This window comes from Zophobas morio, unplaced genomic scaffold, assembly GCF_036711695.1.
Source record: "Zophobas morio isolate AGI-343-1 ecotype UQ-CSIRO unplaced genomic scaffold, CSIRO_AGI_Zmor_V1 ptg000014l, whole genome shotgun sequence".
Lineage (NCBI taxonomy): Eukaryota > Metazoa > Arthropoda > Insecta > Coleoptera > Tenebrionidae > Zophobas > Zophobas morio.
The window spans coordinates 22,418,066-22,426,909 of NW_026972119.1; the positions used below are offsets into that span (position 1 = coordinate 22,418,066).

At 29.9% G+C, this 8,844-nt stretch overlaps 1 long non-coding RNA gene across 1 annotated transcript; it reads left to right on the forward strand.

Annotated features, from left to right (window-relative positions):
- Positions 1-572: 572 nt before the first annotated feature.
- Positions 573-8,383, forward strand: LOC135129033 (uncharacterized). Its single transcript, XR_010280498.1, has 3 exons — positions 573-644; positions 6,313-6,468; positions 7,936-8,383. It is a non-coding gene; the product is annotated as an uncharacterized LOC135129033 (long non-coding RNA).
- Positions 8,384-8,844: the final 461 nt, after the last annotated feature.

Below are 8,844 nucleotides of genomic sequence, written 5' to 3' on the forward strand. Positions count from 1 at the left end.
CCAAACACGATGGAGAGAATAAGGCGCACAACAGGGATCCTGTATGAAAATTCATCGGACAAAGATTTTACCTTTTATTGTGAAAATTACATTTTTATACTATTTGTACAATTCTACCGGAAAAACAGTCTTAAACAAGCAAAACCGTCAAAAATATTGTAACAAAACTGCCAAATTTCAAATATTTTAGACGTCAGTTGGGCGCCCTCATTTGGTCATAATGCGAACGACCACCCACGAAAACGGGTCACGAAAAACGGCGAGCTGTCTCTACTGATTGATATCTATACTGTGGCTACACGATGCATTAAATTAAAAATGGGTCGCTTTAAGGTCGGGAAGTGCGTTGATAACGAACATGCACTTTCAAAACACATTCTGATGCCTTATTTGATGCTTATCGATATCTCTATTTTTAAAAATCTTATCACTGCGACACTTACGTGGGCCTGGATAGCGCTAGACCACAAAACCTCTAGTCTGCATGTTTACTTTTAAAATGGAATAACAATCGATGTGATAACAATACGACACTTCATTTCAGGGTGCCCCCATAAACCGCACTATATAAAAGAAAATCGACATAGATTCACGCAGTTTTCGGTGTTGTTCCACCACTCGTGGTTTCAGAATTAAGTGTTCAGGTGAGGTGTCCATAATTCGGAATTATATTCTAAATAGTTGGGTCACAAGTCATCGAAGTTTTTTTTAATACCGGATACTCCTCCAAAATTACCGTTTAGTCGACTCTTGAAACGAATTAATATAACAAAAGTGACAATTTCGAAATTTAGTTCGACTAAAAAATCCTTGTTTCCAAGATAATTTTCATTTTTTTTTTATTCATACTGAATTTAAATCTGTAAAAATATATAAGATGTTCCACTTAAAAAAGTAAATACAACTTTATTGTAGATACAATCTGTAAAAGGAACGGCCACAAAGACTTCCATTTTTGATTGTACCACGGATTTTTGAACTAGTCCACGATAAATACGTAATCTCCATCATCAAATAGTTGGGACACCCGGTATATAGCCCTACTTTACAACCACTATCAACTCAATTTTGGAAAGTTTTCCTAAGTAGATTTTCTTTTGATCTGATTGTTTGAAGTTAATCTTAATTTTCAAATTTAATTACCTCGTACAAATAAGCTTAACGCAAAGTAATTAAAAGTTTTGTGCAAAATTCCGAACGTCCATTTGTAAAAATGGCGGAAGCGTAATCTGTAAAAATATAGAGGATATTTCATTGAAAGAAATCAACTTGGGGTGCAACCTGTAAAAGAAACGGCACTAAATGACTTTGATTCGATTGTATTAACGGATTTTTTTAAATAGTCCTTAGGACACCCTGTATATAGTCCTATTAACTCTTTTTTGTTCGATCGCTAGGTGTAATATTATACATAATTACGAAATTTAATTATTTTCGTGCCATCAGAAGTTCCAAAATATCATAAAATACAAGATGTCCCATTTGAGGAAGCCACAATTTTGAAATTTAATCACCCTGAACAAGTAAGCTTAAACTTTCTTCGACGTATGTTAAGGGAAATTCGACCAAAAAATTCTTGTGCTCAAGATAGTTTTTCTGATTTTTTGTTCACGCTGAACCTAAATCTGCAAAAATTTGTAGACTTGTATCAAAGGATTTTTGAGTTAGTCCACGTAATCCTTATCATCAAATAGTTGGGACACCCTGTATATGGTTCTATTTAATAACCACTATGAACTATTTTTTTAATGGTATATGTAGAATTGCACTACGAATGATTCCGAAATTTGATTATTTCCCATTTTTAAATGAGACACCCTGACTAAGCAATTTTTTTTTTCAATAATTTTAATTAAAAAAATCTGAGGTTTTTCGTTTTTTTTTTAAATATTGTTATGGACCTCAACGAACCTGCCATTTCCAAATTAAATCATCCTGTACAAACAAGCTTCTTTGTCGTAATTTAAACCTGTAAAAATATATAGGATGTTTCATAAAAAAAATTACTGTTCAATATGTAAAATGAACGGCCACAAATTACCTCCATTCGATTGTATCAAAGGATTTTTGAGATAGTCCAAGTAACTCCTCATCATCAAACAGTTGGGACACCCTATATATGACTCTATTTTATAACCCGTCATTTTTTTATTGTTAGATGTAGTATTGCTCTACGCATTATTCCGAACTTTGGTTATTTTTTTATTTTTAAATGGGAGATCCTGCAATTGGATAATTTTAAGTAAAATTTGTTTGGAGATTTATCCGTTTTTTTTAAATTACTTTTAAAATTAACCTGAACAAATCTGCCATCAAAAGAAAGAGTGCTTAATTTCGAAAGTCCACCTTTGAAAAATTAAAACATCAAAAAATTTAAAATCCAGTAATGCAAAAATTCCCAAAATTGAAATATTGAAAACTTGAGAAATCGAAAAATTTTAAAAAACGAAAAATTCAAAAATTGAGAAATGTAACAAAATGAAGAATCGAAAAATTGAAAATTCCCAAAACTGAAACATTAAAATATTGATAAACCGAACATTTGGAAAATCGAGGAATCGAAAAGTCGAAAAATCGAAAATTTGGAAACGCCAAAAATTGAAAAATCGAAAAAATTAAAAACTGAAATTTTTGCTTGTTGAGAAAACGAAAAATAAAAAAATCCAGATATCGAAAATTTAAATAATCGGGAAATTGAAGATTTTTGAGTAAATTTTTTTGGAGATTTATCCATTTTTTAAATTTACTTTTAAACTTGACCTAAACAAATCTGCCATCAAAAGAAAGAGTGATTAAAAAGATTTGTGTTTAATTTCGAAGGTCCATCTTTGAAAAATTAAAGCATCAAAAAATGTAAAAATCCAAAAATGCAAAAATTCCTAAAATTGAAATATTGAAAACTTGAGAAATCGAAAATTTTTAAAAATCGGAAATCCGAGATGTCGAGAAAACGAAAATTCGAAAAATCGAAAAATTGAAAAATCAAAACAGATTAAAGAAACGAGAAATCAAGAAATTTACATTTTAAAAAATTGACAGAATGAAGAATCAAAATGAAAAAATCCCAAAACTGAAATGTCAAGAAACTGGGAAATCGAAAAATTTAAAAACCGAAAAATCAAAAAACGAAAAGTCGAGAATTCGAAAAATTTAAAATCTAAAAAATGGAAAATTAAAATGCAGAAAAATTGAAGAATCGAAAAGTCCAGAAATAGAAACATCGAAAAGTCCAGAAATCGGAAAAGACGAAAAATCTAAATGGCGAAAAATCGAGAAAAATCGAAAATTTGGACACGCCCAAAACTGAAAAATGGAAAAATTTTAAAACTGAAATTTTTGCATATTGAGAAAACGAAAAATAAAAAAATCCAGATATTGAAAATTTCAATAATCCGGAAATTGAAGATTTTTAAGTATTTTTTTTGGAGATTTGTCCATTTTTTAAAATGACTTTTAAAATTAACCTAAACAAATCTGCAATCAAAAGAAAGAGTGGTTAAAAAGATTTGTGTTTAATTTCGAACGTCCATCTTTGAAAAATTAAAGCATCAAAAAATTTAAAAATCTAAAAATGGAAAAATTCTCAAAATTGAAATATTGAAAACTTGGGAAATCGAAAACGTGAAAAATCGAATTCGAAAAATTTTAAAAATCGAAAAACCAAGATGTCGAGAAAGCGATAAATCGAAAAATTGAAAAATCCATAAAATGTAATATTTAAAAAGTCGAAAAATTAAATAAAAAATTGACAAAATGAAAAATCGAAAAACGGAAAAATCAAAAATGGAAAAATTGGAAATTCGAAAAATCCATAAAATGTAATACTTAAATAGTCGAAAAATTGAACAATCAAAGCGGATTAGAGAAACGAGAAATCGACAAATTTAAAATTTAAAAAAATTGATAAAATGAAAAATCGAAAATGGAAAAATCCCAAAACTGAAAAATCAAAAAAAAAATTTTAAAATTTAAAAAATCGAAAATTAAAATGCAGAATAATTGAAGAATTTTTCGATATTTGAGTTTTGGAATTTTTCAATTTTTCAATTCTTCAATTTTTCGGCATTTTAATTTTCAATTTTTTAAATTTTAAATTTTTAGAATTTTGGTTATTTTTCCAGTTTTTAAATGAGACATCCTGTAACATCCAACATTTTGGAAATCTCTGTGAATTTTCTTTGGATAATTTTATGTAAACATTTTTTGGAGATTTATCCGTTTTTTTAAAATTAACCTGAACAAACCTGCCATCAAAAAAATTTGAGCTTAATTTCAGAAGTCCTTTTTCGAAAAATAAAATATCAAAAAATTTAAAAATCCAAAAATGGAAAATTTCTCAAAATTGAAACATGTTTGTATTGAAAACTTGAAAAATCGCAAACGTGAAAAATGGAAATCGAAAAATTGAACACTCAAAACAGATTAACGAAATGAGAAATCGAGAAATTTAAAATTTAAAAAATTGGCAAACAGAAGAACCGAAAAAATTTAAAATTTAAAAATCGAATGCTAAAATGTAGAAAAATTGAAGAATCGATAAATTGAATAATCGAAGAAAATTTGAAGAATCGAAAAACTGAAAAGTCCCAGAACTGAAACATCGATATATTGAGAAATCGAACATTTGAAAAATCGAGGAATAGAAAAGTCGAAAAGTCGAAAAATCGAGAAAAATCCAAAATTTGGAAACGCCAAGAATTGAAAAATCCAAAAATTTTAAAACTGACAATACATATTTTAAGAGAGAAAGCGAAAAATAAAAAATCCAGGTATCGAAAATTTGAATAATCGGGAAATTAAAGAATTTTCAGTAAATATTTTTTGGAGATTTATCCATTTTTTAAAATTACTTTTAAAATTAACCTGAACAAATCTGCCATTAGAAGAAAGAGTGATTAAAAGATTTGTGTTTAATTTCGAACGTTCATCTTTGAAAAATTAAAGCATCAAAAAATTTAAAAATCCAGAAACACAAAACTTCCCAAAATTGAAATATTGAAAACTTGAGAAACCGAAAATTTTTAAAAATCGGAAAACCGAGATGTCGAGAAAGCGAAAATTCGAAAAATCGAACAATCAAAACAGATTAAAGAAACGAGAAATCAAGAAATTTAAAATTTAAAAAATTGACAAAATGTCGAATCAAAATGAAAAATCAAAAATGAAAAAATCCCAAAACTGAAATGACAAAAAATTGGGAAATCGAAAAATTTAAAAACCGAAAAACGAGAAGTCGAGAATTCGAAAAATTTAAAATTTAAAAAATGGAAAATTAAAATGCAGAAAAATTGAAGAATCGAAAAATTAAAAATCCCTAAACTCAAATATCGAAAGACTGATGAATCCATAAATCGAAAAATCGAAGAAAATTTGGGGAATCGAAAAACTGAAACATCAAAATATTGAGAAATCGAACATTTGAAAAATCGAAAAATTTAAAAACCAAAAAATTGAAAAACTAAAAAATCAAAAAAACGAGAAGTTGAGAATTCGAAAAATTGAAGAAAATTTGAAGAATCAAAAAACTGAAACATCGAAATATTGAGAAATCGAATATCTGAAAAATCGAGGAATCGAAAAGTCCAGAAATTGGACAAATCGAAAAATCAAATTGTCGAAAAGTCGAAAAATCGAGAAGGATCGAAAATTTGGAAACGCCAAAAATTGAAAAATGAAAAATTTTGAAAACTGAAATATTTGAATATTGAGAAAACGAAAAATAAAAAAATCCAAATATCGAAAATTTGAATAATCGGAAAATTGAAGAATTTTAATTAATTTTTTTTTTTGGAGATTTATCCATTTTTTAAAATTAGTTTTAAAATTAACCTGAACAAATCTGCCATCAAAAGAAAGAGTGATTAAAAAGATTTGTGGTTAATTTCGAAAATCCATCTTTGAAAAATTTAAAAATTTGAAAATCTAGAAATGCAAAAATTCTCAAAATTGAAATATTGAAAACTTGAGAAATCGAAAATGTGAAAAACCAAAATCGAAAAAAATTGAGAGATCGAACATTTGAAAAATCGAGGAATCGAGAAGACGAAAAATCGAGAAGTCAAGAAATAGAAACATCGAAAAATCCAAAAATTGGAAAAGTCGAAAAATTTAAAAACTGAACTATTTGAATATTGAGAAAGCGAAAACTAAAAAGAAACCAGATATTCTTGTATATAACAAATAAGAGAAATAATAAAAATTACAATAACCACAATTATTCCACGAACGACACAGATAACCCCAGGTCCGGAAACTCCATTCACAAAATTGCCACAGAAATGTACATTAAATACTAATTTGGTTTTATTTCAGAAAAATGTTCCGTTTCGTCAAATTGGCACTACTGTCCACAGCCATGTGGGTACTGGTGGAGTCTTCACCCCAGAATGAACTGAAAGAAGGCGACTGTAACTGTCCACACTGTGAATGTATAAGCAGAGGCGTTTGTCCGTCCGAAAGAATCATCAAGTACGAATTCGACGGAATTCCCAGCGAATATTTCTCTGAAACATTGCTCACCATCACACCCTTACTTATATTCGCAATATTTGCACAGTTGTTAAATCACCTTGTACATAAAAAAAATCGTTATCCTGATAGGTGCGCCCTAAAACGCTAAATTCGCCTTTAACTCGAATATTATTGTTCGAGAAATACCAGTCCATTAAAGAAATGAAATCTGTTTATGAGAAATTAAAAAAAGTTTTATGTGTTTCGGGAATGTTGAATCGTTCTCTTTGCGAGTAATTTCATTATATTATCTCGAAAGGTTGTTATGAAGTTGCGAGTTTTTTGGCGTTGAATTTCCCAAATAAAACGTAGTGCAGTTGATCGATAAAGTTCGCTTTTGAGTTGAAATAGATCGAAAAATTCCATACATCACAAAATTGAAAAATCGGAGGAAATTTGATGAATCGAAAAATTGAAAAACCGAGAAGTCGAAAAATTGAAAAATCAAAAACCTAAAAAATCGAGAAATCGAGAAGTGGAAACATCGAACAGTCGGATAATCGAAATATCGAAAAATCATGAAAAATCGAAAATTGAAAATGCCAAAAACCGAAAAACCGGGAAACTGAACAAACGAAAAATCGAAACATCGAAAAAAGTAAAATTTAAAAAGTCAAAAAACTAAAAAATTAACTCGAAAAATCTAGAATTTAAAAAATCTGAAATTAAAATATAGAAAATTTGAAGAATAGGAAAATTCAAAACTCCCAAAACTCGATTATTCAAAAGTTGATAATTTATCGAAAAACCAAAAATTGGAAAACCAGAAATTTCACACTAGAAAAATAAACCCATAATCTCTAAATTATCAGTTTCAGTATTATTTTATTTCTGAGTATTAATCATTATTTATAAAATAAATTTGAGGTTAAACGTGGCCAAAAACACTTGTCAATTCGATTTTTTTATGCATCTTGTCATTGTTTTCATCATACGAAAAGTCAAAATTCTCGGTTTATGATAAAAATATATGATCACCGAATGACCAAATTTCATTTTTTAACAAAATAACCGTGTATTTTTTATCAACAATTTACCTTAAAAACCACTTCACTCAACTACATTTTAAGCATCTCTTACACTATTTTTTACTATCAATTTTAACATAAAACTTCGGTCAAGTAGTTTACAATGGACATAAAACCAACTTTAAAATCCAGTAAACGTACCTACATTAGTGCCGCATTGACATTTACGTTACCCACTTTAAATCTCCCTGCACTTCCACCTTAAGTACCCACTCCCACCCAAGCAAGAATTTTCAAAAAAACTAAAACAACTTCCGCAAACTCGTCTCTAATATAGCGACAACGCGAAAACTATTTCATTTAAGAATCTCCCTTAGGTGGAGCATTCTTTCGCTAAACGTCTCCTCCAACAAACTCATTTTAATAAAAACCCTGACATATTTTGCTCTTGTTTCAGTTTACCCTGTCCCGGCAATTTCATATTCGTTTGCTGCAACATGACCACCGGTTTGGAGAACACCAAATATGACATCGATACCGCACAAAATGACATTGTGTCCATCGAATTAAAACCATAAAAAACGCATTAATCGCCCACCTGACGCTTTCCTTTTTTTCTCCACGTCCGAGAAATCCAAGGAGCTCTCCGTAAGCGATCCGATGACGTTTTTGCCCTCCTCGCTTTTTGGCGGGTCCTTCACGTCCTTCTCGCACTTGGCTAATCTACCCCATGTACATTCTGCATCCACCGTGATCCACGTTATTAAATCTTCCACTCGCAGGACGACTTTTTCCGAAATGGCCAGTACTTCGTCCTGTGGAGAAAACAGAAATACGTCAAGTTTGCTTATCATATTCAATCAATGTAATTTACTAAAAATATAAATATAATTTGTGGTGCTTGTGGAGATTATTTAATAAATTGTTACAAACCACCGAACTAAAAACTTAGACGTCGCCAAATGGCCCCATTATTACCATACTTCGCTCGGCTAGCAAAAATCACGCCATTTCAGGTAGGATTTATCCGAGAAAAAGGCGGAGTGGAGAGCTGGAACGAACGGGAAGAAGGCAAGGCGATAATCTTAAATACGTAAATAAAAGTTGTCTCATTATTTTGGTGGCGGGTTTTATTGGCAACATTGCCTTCTGCAAATTTTATGAGAGAGCGAGTATCGGGGATTTTAATCGGGGGTGTCAAGGAGGAATATACAGAAGCTGCATTATCTTACTAAGTTACCAACTAATAGATAATTCCATTAATTAATACGCACGCGACATACCTATCTGAAGGGGAGCCCTTCAAAGGGGGGATTTATCAAACATTATACTAATTCAACGTTTCACAAACATGTGTTCGGGCCTA